The sequence below is a fragment of the Hypanus sabinus genome, unplaced genomic scaffold (genome assembly GCF_030144855.1).
Source record: "Hypanus sabinus isolate sHypSab1 unplaced genomic scaffold, sHypSab1.hap1 scaffold_860, whole genome shotgun sequence".
Lineage (NCBI taxonomy): Eukaryota > Metazoa > Chordata > Chondrichthyes > Myliobatiformes > Dasyatidae > Hypanus > Hypanus sabinus.
In genome coordinates this window covers 168,781-182,467 of record NW_026781712.1, presented here as the reverse complement: position 1 = coordinate 182,467, position 13,687 = coordinate 168,781, and the positions used below count along the sequence as shown (strand labels likewise).

Below are 13,687 nucleotides of genomic sequence, written 5' to 3'. Positions count from 1 at the left end.
TTAAGTATGAATGTTTAGTTCATTCCTGGAATAAGGGATGTGAGAGAGAGATTTGTAATCCAGGGTAAATGCAGAGAGAAGGCAATGATGTTGAATTCCACAGGTTCCACGGTGGTTAAAATGAGTTAACAGTCACCATAGATTTTATCCATCGTCGTTCCAAATCCACATACAAATTATTACCAAAAGTGAATTGTCACGGGGATATCGTCTTCAAGTGAATCGCCACAGCACATACCCAGGCAAGGGTTAACACATAAGTGGTCTCCACAGGACTCCCCAAAACAAAATCCACTCCTGTGGATTATTCGAGGTGACAGGCGCACATTCGAAGTGCACTGGATCGATAATCAAACCACCCTTGTGGGCTCAGGAGAGTTCCAAACAGTGACCCTTGGCCACTAGCTTCCTTGTCTAAATCTTTTTGTTCTCTTTCTTTGCGTCCTTCTGACTGTGAGTGTCTGTGTCCTCGCTAAAAATGAAACAAACTGGAAGTCATGTAAACAAGCTGCAAGTCAGACTGTCCCGCCTCCTTGAGCTCTCTCTCTGTAAAAATCAAAAGTGAGCTGAGAAAGTCAGCGGCTGACGTCATTGTTAGTCCCCACCTCACTCAGGCACTCTCTTAAAGTGACAGTCCACAGCAAATGAAACCGAGGGATTCATAACACTTCCCCTCTCACCAAAATTTTTTTTTTTGATCTCAAAGAGCAAAATTTTTACTGCGAACTACAGTATATAAAACAATACACATACGGTTATCATGTAACACATTGCAGCAGCGTTTACAGATACCAGATTCTGCTTCACTATTAAAACTGTAAGCTTAGCATCTGGAAAGACAATCGGCAATAATATTATCCGTGAATTTTATATGCGTTATCACAATATCATATTCTTGCAAAATCAGATGCTAGTATAACATTCTTCTGTTTTTGTCCTTTACCTTATTCAAAAACACCAAGAAATTATGATCTGTATAAACTACAAGAGGTTTCCTCTCAGGACAAACATCAACATCGAAATGCCGCAAAGCCAAGATGAGTGACAACAACTCTTTCTCTAAGAACCATAGAAGATTACAGCACAGAAACAGGCCTTTTGGCCCTTCTTGGCTGTGCCGAAACATTTTTCTGCCTAGTCCCACTGACCTGCACCTGCGACTTATCCCTCCAAGACCCTCTCATCCATATATCTGTCCAAGTTTTTCTTAAATGTGACTAAGTCATCAATATAGGCATCTGTGTGTTCTAACCCTCGAATTACAGATTCAAACGTTCTCTGGAATGATCCTGGATCACTTTTCATTCCAAACAGCAAAACGTTGTATTCATACAACCCAGAAGGTGTCACAAAAGCAGAAATTTCTCTACCTCTGTCCATCAATGGAACACACAAATACTCTTTCAACAGATCATTCTTTGTAAGAAATTCAGCTTTTCCAACTTTATCGATGCAATCATCCACCCTAGGTGCAGGATAGGCATCGGGTTTGTTGCTGCATTTACCTTCCTATAATCAGTGCAAAATCTAACACTACCATCAGGTCTGGGCACAATAACGGGGGGGGGGGGGGGGGGTGACTCCAATCTGATGCTGAAGGACTAATAATACCATTTTCCAGCATATTTTCAAATTCTTGCTCAGCCAATCTACTTTCATACGATATTGGTGTTGTTTGATAGGTTTAGCTTGACCAATATCTACATCATGTACTAGGATCGTAGTTTCCTTGGGAACATCAGGAAATAAATCTTTAAACTTCAGAATTAATTCCTTCAGCTATTGTTGTTGCTTTGGCTGCAGATGAGCCAACTTGTTATCAATGTTTTCTAGAACAACCGAGTTCATTAGCCTAACTGGGACCACGTTTGGCTTGTGAAAAGTCTCAGACGAGTAAATTGTTTCATTCTCAGGGTTACTAGCTTCATATATTTTGACAACACTCACAGATGGTGCCTGTTTGTCAAAATAAGGCTTTATCATATTTATGTGTACAACCTGTGTTAGTTTACGTCAGTAGGGTGTTTTAATAACATAATTCACAACATTAATTTGAGAGTCTATTTCATACGGTCCATTGAGTTTCACCTGGAGTGGATTCGTCAACATTTGAGATAAAATAACATAAGATAAGATATTCCCCACCTGGTATTTTCTTTCGCAAGCCCGCTTGTCAAACAAGCACTTCATTTTGTTTTGAGAATCTTTAAGTTTGGTCTCACTAGACTACACGCTTGGTGTAGTTTTTTTTTGAACTTCGAAACATAGTCTAACAAGTTAACATGTACATCCTCATCAATCCACTCTTCCTTTAACAAGGTCAAAGGTCCCCTCAGTCTACAACCAAATACAAGTTCAAGTGAACTAAAGCCCAGTGATCCTGTGCTGACGGTCTTCCTGAGAACAAAAGCAAATATATTCCTTCATCCCAGTCTTTCCATTTTCAACACAGTATGTCTTAATCATTGTTTTGAGTGTAGAATGAAAACTTTCTACAGCCCTTGTGATTCCAGATGGTACGCAGATGATGTTATTTGTTCAGTTCCCATTCATAAACTACCTACTGAAATAATCCAGGTGTAAAATTACTTTCTTGATCAGACTGGATTTCTTTAGGCAATCCAGAAAAAGTGAAAAAACAACTTGGTAAGAACTTTCGCTACAGTTTTAGCTTCAATATTTCTGAGAGGTATTGCCTCTGGGAATCTGGATGAAATACACATAATAGTTAGCAGATCCTGATGGCCAGCTTTAGGCTTTGGCAATGGGCCAACACAATCCACTATAACTTTAGAGAAGGGTTCACAGAATGCAGGTATGCAGTGGGTCCACTGTGGTGACCTGGTAGGGTTTACCCACAACTGGACAAGTGTGACAGGTTTGCAAAAGGTCACATCTTTCCTCAAATTAGGCCAGTAAAATTATTTCATAAACCTGTTTACAGTTATTTTCACTCCAAAATGGCCACCTAAGGGCATACTTTGGTCCAAAGTTAAAAATTCAGTACTATAAACTTTAGGAACTACAACGGTGAACAATTGTCCATTCCTCACTCGCTGGTATAGCAGGAGGCCCTCACTTCCTCATTAACACTCCATCCTTGAGATAATACCCTACTGGCACTTTCTTAATCTCATCATCTGAGAGAACTGTTTCTTTTAAAGCTTCATTCTCAAGGTCTCGGTTCTCTTCTGCTATAATCTCCTTCCTAGACAGGGATAAATCTTTCTCATCAGACTTACTACCTGAATCCTATTGTAACAATGAAGGCAGAAAAGTCCCTGACAAGTCATCATAAACTGAATGCCGATTTTGGCTATCATGGGTATCAGAATCATGCAGCACAGAACCGTCTGCGTCGGCAGACTTTTAAGCCATACTTCGAGTTACTGCGCAGGAGGGATAAATGTTAAAATCCATCTGTGGGTCGTCAGTGGTTGGCTTAGTTGTCAACAGCACTGCAGGAACAATTTTACCATCTGCCAGGGCATTCCCTAACAGCAAAGTAACATCTCCCACCAGTAAACTGCAGCACAATCCAATTTTAACAGGTCCCAAAACCGACCCTGACTGTAAAGTTACCTTGTACAATGGTACAGAAACCACACCGCCCCCAATGCCTTTAATAAGATTTACCTCACCATTTTCTGTCTCATCACCAAACTTTAGAATGCTGTCAAATATAAGTGACTGAGAAGCCCCTGTATCTTAAACAATTTTCAGTGGTACCGGGGTTGACCCTTCCTTTAATAATACAATTCCATCTGACATAAAATAATCAAATCTCTTCTTAACTGGCTCAGACCTCTCAAATCCTTAACTAAGACTCAATAGAATGTTCAGAACTCTGTGGGTTCACTGGTGCTTCAACATACTGAACACAGGCATTCGGGACTGCCTCCTTTTCCTTTTTCTTCCCCAGGAGGCAACAATTCGCCATCATATGACCAGCTTTCTTACAATAGTAACAAGTAAGACAGGAATATTTCTCCTTCAACTGCATCCCTTCATCATTACTCTTGTTACTAGTCCCAGCTTTAATTTCGGGTTTACCCTGGAGATCCCTGCTACTCTTTTGGAAACTCTTATTCAAGTTAAACTTAACCTTATGAGTTAAAGCAAACTGATCTGCTAATCTAGCAGACTCCTGCAAAGTGGCAGCATCCCATTCATCTAAATATCTCTTTATGTCATCAGGCACGCACCCTCTAAATTCTTCAATTAAAACCAACTCTTTCAAGCTGTCAAAATCACCATTCATATTTTTATATGTGCACCAGCGTTGACCGCATATAAAAATATGAACGATGATAACACAAATACTTCCCATAAGCACATTCCGTACAAGTCTGATTCACAGACTTCCTTAAATTTCTAAACATTTGCCTGTATGATTCTGAGACCAACTTGTAAGCTGTGCTGTCTTTACGACAGTTATTTAGTTTATAATATTTTCGCTTAGTAATTCATTCAATAGTATTTTCTAGTTAGAATTAGAAGTGTTTAAAGTATATTCATTGCATGTAAAATATATCGGCATGCGATGACGTCACATCCGGTTTCGCCGCGTCTTGTGGGAAAACACCGGTTTGAAATTAGCGCGAGGGTGGGGGCTTTCCACGAGGCTCACCTGAGCACAAGCAGTTTTGCAGGCATGAGAAATCACAGTGAGAGCAACGCTGTAAGTTAATAGATAATCGATATATTGAACTAAGATGTTAATGCCGATCCTGTTAGAGGTAACGTCGGTAGATAATGTTTATGCTTTCGTTAGTTAAAGAGTCGCGGATAGTTTGCATGGAAGTGTATTTAAAGTAGTCAATGGAGCAGGTAAACTCTCCCTGTATACTGCACCTTAGTGTAATGTAGTTATAGTCACCTTTGCAAGTATTTACACTTGAAATGTGATATTAAGGAAGGAACAAATACTGTATCAATCTTGTATTGTTTTATCAACAGTTTTCACCATATGTTAATGTGAAGAGTGAACAGTAAATGGTTAATCTTACTGCGATCTGGTTCTTATTAACTGTGGTTTATCCGGACGTTAAATTCGGCGTTTCGTTACACCCGAAGGAGAACGTTACATAAGCTTTGAGCACAGCCTGTTTCACGATGTCATAATCAGCTGTTTCTTCAACTGTCAAAGCACAATAGGCTTGCTGAGCCTTCCCCTTAATTACACTATGTAAGAGAATAGGCCAACCCTCTTTTGGCCACTTTAAACTTTGAACAACCTTCTCAAAATGCTGAAAGTATTTATCAACCTCTGCTTTGTCAAATGCAGATACCAATTTAACTTCCCCACTGGCCTTAAACTTATCACTAGAGCCTAACGCAAGACCCCTTTGCTGCAATCTCTCTATATTTTCCAGCTGGAACAGCCTCTGCCTTTCTGCTTCCTCCCTGTTTTTCTGCCTCTCTAGCCTCAAACTGCCTCTGCCTTTCCGCAGCCTCCGCATTTAATTTTTCTCACTTGTACTGGAGCACAAGCTCACGAGGTTTACTTCCAGGAAACGCCTCCAACTCCTCCACTTTAAACAAACCCTCAGATACATAATCTTCAGCTATTATCCTCTGCTTCTGTGCCCTCCTCATTGTTGATTTCACCTTAGCAAGTTTTAACCTTTTAGCAGTACTCAACAACTCAATCCTTTTGGCGTCCTCCCATGCCTCAGAGGCTAGCGCTTCCAGACATCTATCAACATCCATTGCTACTGATTTTCCACACACAAATAAATCAAAAGGAATTTCCCCGATGAAATCGATAATTAATGACTACACCCCCAAATCTGTTCATATCCCGGACGCAGGCCCAAATTTTGTTATGAATCGTAATGCTTTAGAAACGAACCAGCAGCAATAGGCTACACCTGGAGTCTATTTTGATGTTAAAACTATCTTTATTAGAATCTACTCGTAAAATAGTAATTTAAACAAGACAAGCAAAAGCTAACAGTGTTATGTGTATATATGTGTGTAAATAAAACTCCCAATCTATTGAGCTCGGGGGAAACAAGCATTGGAGTCTTGCGATGGTAAAGTATGAAAGTTCAGTTCATCCACGGAATAGGTGATGAGAGAGATATTTGAAATCCAGGATAAATGTCAAGGGAAGGCAATTATGTCGAATTCCACAGGTTCCATGCTGGTAAAACAAGACAACATTTGCTGTAGGTTTTATCCGTCGTCGTTCCAAAACCACATACGAATTATCACCGAAAGTGTCTTGTCACAAGGGGTATCGTCTTCAAGTGAATAACCACACCACACCCAAGCAAGGGTTAACACATCAGTGGTCTTCACATGATACCCCAAATCAGATCTACTCCTACGGATCAAAAGAGGTAACAACCTCACATTCGATGTACGATGAATCGATAATTAACCCATCCTTGTGGGCATAGGAAAGTTGCAATCAGTGACCCTTGGTCAGTAGTTCCCTAGTTTTGATCCTTCCATTTTTTCTCCTTCGTCTCTGTCTGACTCTGAGTGTCTGTGTCCTCGGTTAAAACTAAACAAGCTGCACGCGATGTAAACAAGCTGCAAGTCAGACTGATTCTCCTTCTTAATCTCTCTCTCTCTCTTAAAATGACAGTCTACAGCAAACAAAACCGAAGGAATCATAACAATGGCCTCTCCCTACTGTGAACTGACTGGTGTGCCAAGAGGTGGGATGACTGAGTGAATCCCTTCCCACATTCTGAGCAGGTGAACGGCTTCTCCCCAGTGTGAACTCGCAAGTGACTCTGTGAGTGGGATGACTGAGTGAATCTCTTCCCACAGACTGAGCAAGTGAATGGCTTCTCCCCAGTGTGAACTCGCAAGTGACTCTGTAAGTGGGATGACTGAGTGAATCCCTTCCCACAGACTGAGCAAGTGAATGGCTTCTCCCCGTTGTGAACACGCTGATGTATCCGTAGGGTGAAAGATTGAGTGAATCGCTTCCCACATTCTGAACAAGTGAATGGCTTCTCCCCAGTGTGAACTCGCTGATGTCTCTGTAGACTGGATGAATCAGTGTATCTCTTCCGACAGACTGAGCAGGTGAACGGCTTCTCCCCAGTGTGAACTCGATGGTGTCTCTGTAGGTCGGATCACCGAGTGAATCTCTTCCCTCATTCTGAGCAGGAAGGATGACCGAATAAATCCCTCCCCACAGTCTGAGCAGGAAGGATGGTCGATTGAATCCCTCGCTCCACTTCTTAAATATCTGGACAGAGACAGCAAAACTGGCGGGCTGTGTTTGAGATTCCTGGAGACAAATTCCTTCTCGTTTTTAACCTGTAAAATGATTTACAACGTCCATCAATGGCTGTAGGACAACATTTCAGATGAGATTACTTGAGTCGCCAATTTTTGATCTGGCTGTTCCTCACTGTTACAATGAGGTTGAACCCGAGTTGGACAGAGAAATCATCTCCTGACTGGGCAGAGTGCTGGTGTCTGGAATGACCATTAATTCCCTGATGATCTTCCTGTCTTAAATAAGACTGGGGCATTTCTGCCGTCTCCAATCTGTGCCTTGGCTCAGTTTGACTCTCTCCATTGGTATGATTCCCTGTTCCTGCTGAGCTGCATGGGTGACTGGCCCCACAGTAACTGAAACAGTCTCACACAAATAGTCTTTCTTGACGTGCATCTGGGATTTTCTTTTACGTATTATTAACTTAACGTTCCACAATTTTAACGCCATATAAAAAAATCCTTCTGAGGTGAATGGTTGGACTGCACAGCTGTTAAAAGGACACAGTGAATATTAGTGTTACTTCAGGTACTTGTGGAAAATTACAATACAGAGACAGGCCATTTGGGCCATCTGGTTTGTGCTGAACTAATTAAACTGCCCTTTCCCACACCCCTACCATCCAGGTACCTACACGAACCGCTTAAATGTTGAAAACATGCTCGCATGCACCACTTGTGCTGGCTGCTCATCCCACACCCGGATGACTGTCGGTGTGAAGAAGTTTCCCCTCATGTTTCCCTTAACATTTCACCTTTCACCCTTAACCCATGGCCTCTGGTTTTAGTCCCACCCATCTCAGTGGTAAAAGCCAGCTAAGGGGAGTAGGGGCCGACCGTGGATGACAAGAAATGTCAAGGACAGTATAAAAATGAAAGAGAAGATGTATAACATAGCAAAGATAGGAGAGGTGAGAGGATTGGGATACTTTTAAAGTGCAACAGAAGATAACTAAAATGGCAAGAAGGGGAGAAAATACTAAATTCTAAATTCTCCTTCTAAATTCCTTTGTATACATGCCTGGCTTTCCCGGCTCCTGTTTGATTCTTACTGAGAGAGAGAGAGAGAGAGAGAGAGAGAGAGGGGCGGAACTATTTGACTGTGCAGCGTGTTTACACTTGCTCGCAGCTTGTGTTTACATAGCTCACAGTTTGTTTTATTTAAGCAAGGACAGTCACAGTCAGCCAGAGAGAAAGAAAGAAGATGGAAGCTTTGAAACAAATGGCCTAGTGGCCAAGGGTCATTGATTGCACTCTCCTGTGCCCACAAGGTGGGTTGATTATTGATCCAGCGTATACCGAATGCGTGATTGTCATTTGGTTTGATCCAATGGAGTGGATCTGTTGGTTTGGGAGTATCCTGTGAGGACCACTTGTGCTAACCCTTGCCTTGGTGTGGTAATTCACTTGAAGAGGTACCCCTGTGACAAATCACTGTTGGTGTTAATTCGTATAATCCATCTGGGGATTTTGTTGGAGTATCCCGTGGCTACCACTTTTGTTAACCCTTAGCTGGATTCGAGTGTGTTATGTGGTAAACACTTGTGAGAAGGGATATTCTGTGGTAATCACTGTCGGTAATACTTTGTGTGTTGGATCTGGATTGGGAGTACCTTGCGGAATCTACCTGTGTGTTAACCCTTGCTTGGGTGGTAGTTCCTTCTGAAGACAGTACTCCTGTGATAAGCTTCTTTTGGAGATAATTCGTATGTGGATTTAGAACAACGACGGAAAGACCTACAGCGACTGTTATCCTGTTTTGCCACTGTGGAATTTGTGGAATTCAACGTAATTGCCTTCTCTTGACATTCACCTTGGATTAAAAATATCTCTCCCTCGTCATTGATTCCGTGGATGAACTGAACTTTCATACTTTACCATCTCAAGACTTTAAGCTTGGTATTCCCTGAGCTCAGTGGTTTGGGAATTATATTTACACATATGTGTACTCATAACACTTCTAGCTTTTGATTATTTTGCTTATTTTTTTATATTATAAGTAGATACGAATAAAGACAGTGGTTTTAACATCAAAACCACACTCCAGGTGTGGTCTATTGTTGCTGGTTCATTTAAACCGTTACGAAAATGTAACAGATGTCTTCGTGTTTATGTCTTTCTGGGGGGCCCCATGTTAACACCTTTCTGTCTCTCTGTCACACCTATGCCAAACAGGTAGAACCAGGTGCCTGCTGGGTTTGTGTCGAAATTCCACAGCATGGTAAAACTATGATTCCAATGTCAGTAATCCTGCTCAACCAGAGTGAGGAACTCTCAGCCTGGGCTTCCTTAAATAACAGCTGGGGAAGAGAGTGAGAAACTGTGGTCCAGTCAGAGATGACTGTGGCTGTCGGTGTTTTGAGGTATGGTATCTCAGGCCCCCACCAAACTGAGCTTCCTGTACTGGGAAAAATGCATCCTGGCCAGAACCGCAGTTGCCCAGAAGCCGAGAGGAATAACTGAGACTGAGCGATTTTGGATGATCGCTTTTCTCTCCTATGGAGTAGCCAGGAATTCATGAGAGAGAATCAATTTGGCTACAAGCACTTGAGGAGCTGGCCACAATATTGCAGGGGCCCTGACAGAATCATAGGCCCAAGTAACAGAAATATCCACTGAAATGATTGCAATCCGGCAAACAGTTGTACAGAATCGTACGGCTGTAGAGTCTATCCCAGCTGAGAAAGAGGGAACCTGTGCTATTATTGACACAGAATGCTGCACCTGTATCCCTGATGAGTCTACTAACGTTACATCCCTCCCCATGCACAATGCCGAGGAGATTGACAGCATCAAGAAAGTAGGGCAGGATTTTCACGGTTTCACCGAAGGGCCGAAATGGTGAACTTCGAAGGCCTGTTTGGTAATATGTGGGGCATGATATTGCATTATGGCCTAATAGTTGTACATATCATTGTTATAATTACTGTTGTACACTGTTTTTGCCCACTGAGAAGTCAATGCTGCACTTGGTTGCTTTCTCTGTAAAACATTACTGCTTTGTTGATCATGTAATGATCTAAAGGAGGGAATGATAAAGTATGTAAAAGGTTAACACTTCGTTAAACTATAACAGCCTGTTTTTCTGAAAGAAACTGCTGATGATCAACAGATAAACTAAGCCATGCTGCGCCATATTTCTTCTTGAGGGTGGCTGGCTAGGGTTTCAGGATGATTATCTCCTTGTGTGTTTATGCACAGAGATAGGATAGTGTCAGTCTGTTCTGTGTGTGTAAGCCATTATGACTATTTTGTAATTTGTCTTCAGGGGCTGTCATGTAGTAAATATCTTTGGCTCCAGCCTGTCTTGTGTGGGGAGTATCTCAACGGATATATCTGTGGTGTAAGGGGAATTATTGAATTGTTAGTCAGTTAGTGGATTGGGCGGGAACAGTCATCGACTGTACTTGGAATAAAGTATCCCCGGGTACTTGGAATAAAGAGTTTGTACCGTACGGTCTCTGAGAGACTTTATCCTGATTCGACTTCCGCAGAATAGGAGTGGTTTTAAAGGGCTGTACTGCTGGAATCTCATTACCAGACCTGGAGTGATTGCAACTGGGTCTGACAGAGGCATAGCTGGTTCTTCTCCGCACATTCAGTCCCACTCCAACTAAATCCTACCTTCCCTTGTACAAGTGTGTAATGTCTAAAGGACCAGTGTTTGAGTAAATGAGACTCACCAAACTTTCTCCTACCTGAATCAATGAGAACTCCGAGTCAGTTGATTCAGAGTTGTTCTCTCCAGTTTATGCTTTCAGTCCTCGGGCTGGTTCACTTGTTGCTGTTCCCTCGTCTTCAGGCGTGGTTGGCTTCCAGTTAGGTTTTTTTCTTCCAATTAACCTCTCACCACAGGTCTAACTTTAACCAGAGAGACAATAAAGCACATTAACAATAAAAACGAGAACCAAACATTTCTGCTTAATGTTACTAAGAACGAAACTCACTGAAAATTAAAAGTTGAAGTCGATATAATGATCGCAGTAAACAATCTTTTATTGTCCCTCACACATCAGAAAACGATATGGGATAAGGAGGAGCCATCATTCAGTCAGGAACAGAATTAGGTGATTTGATCCATCTGGTCTGCCCCACCATTTAACCATGGCTGATTTACATTCCAACACCATATTCCTGCCTTCCTCCTGTAATCCTGAGCTACTCGCCAATCATGAATATATTAATTTCTGTCATAAATATACCCAAATGGCATCCTCAACCAACCTCTGCGGCAAAACAAATCCACAGATCAGACAAAGTTTGGCCAAAAAATCTTTCTCATACCAGTTTTATAGGGAAACATCTTTATCCTGAGACTGTTCTGTCAGATGATAGACTCACTGTCTAATGGAAACATCCTCTCCATGTCCACTGTATCCAGGCTTTTCAGCATTCGGTAGGTTTACTTAAGCATACATCCCTCCACCACCCCACCATCCCTCTGAATTCCATTGAGCACAGGTCCAGAAACACCAAATGCTCCTCAAACATAAAGCTGATCATTCCGGAGATTATTCTTGTGAACTTCATTAGCAACAACTGTACTGAACACATTTCCAGGAATAACAGACAAATTGATAACTGGATAATGACCAGGGAATAGTTGTGCTTTATTTACTGTTCTACTATCACAGACGACTAATTTTCATTTCCAGGTTAAATCAGTTACATTTCAGGAAATATAGGCCAGGAAATGTAATTGTAACCCCCTGGGTCGACTTAGGCTCGCTCTGCTCGTTCTCGTCTAGGGGTAGCAGCCTTCGGCCCCACCAAACTGGGTAATCAGCTTGTGTGAATGCTGTTTGATGTCCCCGCTTCACGAAAGAACAAACAGGACACCATATGCGATTAAATGATTACAATTTATAAAGATTACTATAACTGATTAATAACCATGCAGTATATATGAAGGAAAAGAAAATAACGAAAAGGCGCCAAAATTAACAAAATCCAAACCACTTTGTGCACAACCTTTGGAGCTCAATTACTGAAGTCGTCTTGCCACCATTCGCTCCCCTCCGAACTCCTCGACTCGCAGCTCAGGACCATCCGAAGTGGTCAACCAAGCACATCTAGCTTCATCTCCTCTCCTCGGGGTACCCCCTGGCCTTGGACCCCTGCTTGGGGTCCGTTCCTCGCCCCGTTTACAGCATCGCGTCCTCTCTATCTCGCCCCCTCGCGCCGACTACCTAAAAGCCCGTCAACAATAGCTTACAGACTCAGAAGAAAGAGCAGCATTAATCCCAATTAGTTTACAAAGGAATACAATTCTCGTTATCAGTAAATTTTAACCCAAACAAGCTTCCAGCAATCTCTCGCAATAAAGAAGCATTCCTACTTTTAACAAAACAAAGAAACCATTTTGATTAACATACGCAGTAACAAAGAAAAAGAAAAAAAAAGCTTTACACTCTCCCCCCAGCAAATAAAAGTCATGTACTCATAACTATTAAATAACTCGCCCACTCTTCCTGCCAACACAAACCCTAGCCCAGGCACAAACAGTGACATTGCTTCCCAAACAGTAAACCTCACGCGCTGTTCCTCAGGCGCTACATAGGCCAACTTCTCTGGGAGTTTCCTAACCCTCTAAGACCTCCGTGTCCACTTATCTAAACCCTTCAGGCTCGGTCACAACTGGGGATATCTCGGGCCCGCTACCAACTCCTCTCTCAACCTCTCACTCATGCCCCCCACTGCACACTGCTAACCCTCCCCGCTACACCTGACTCAGTGGGAGAGGGACCAAAGGTCTCTTACTGAATCGAAGGAAAGTCAGCAAAAGGCAGCATGTACCACACATCCAGCACATAGAATCCTTATTCTTCCTCATTTCTGCGATCGGTAGCTGCTGTTTGATCTTCTCCAAACGGAAACACGTGGCCTGCACTGCTCCTGCAGCCTCTTCAGCCTCCTGCAATCGAGATATCAGTTTCTTCTCTGGCCCCTGCAACTCTCTCCACAGGCTCAGCAGTTCTGACTCACGCATCCCGACCATCTCAATCTGGAACGCAGTTATTCCAACAGCTTCTTCCACCCCGACCTGAAAAGCAGCAATTAAAGGTTGGTCAGCCTCCAGTTCAGTATTCACTGCACTTCTCTCAATTTAATTGATACCGCAGTCTATAAGTTCTTCCTGTTCAAGGATAATCCCTTTATATTCGTATTTTATTGGGCTTTGAAGAGTCAGGGCGATAGTTTTCAAAACGTAGCTTTGAATTGAGCAGAAAATATGTTGAATGTTTTCAATTGTCTGCCACTCGTGAACAAGGGACATTTTGACTAAAACCTGCTTTTAATTGAATTGCATTGACACCGCGTTCTCTGAGAGGCAGATCGTTAGAAACAGCCCGTACACATTGAAAACAAAACCTGACGTTAGAGATATAGCGAGGTTTTCGGAACTGGGATCAAAAGACTATGCATGCCGACAAAGATCAGT

The 13,687-nt window shown here is 42.3% G+C and overlaps 1 long non-coding RNA gene across 1 annotated transcript; it reads right to left on the bottom strand.

Moving 5' to 3' along the window:
- Positions 1-5,907: 5,907 nt before the first annotated feature.
- Positions 5,908-13,437, bottom strand: LOC132390319 (uncharacterized). The gene is made up of 3 exons (XR_009510863.1): positions 13,042-13,437; positions 10,944-11,106; positions 5,908-7,736 (listed from the first exon to the last, which is right to left on the bottom strand). It is a non-coding gene; the product is annotated as an uncharacterized LOC132390319 (long non-coding RNA).
- Between the last annotated feature and the right edge of the window lie 250 nt (positions 13,438-13,687).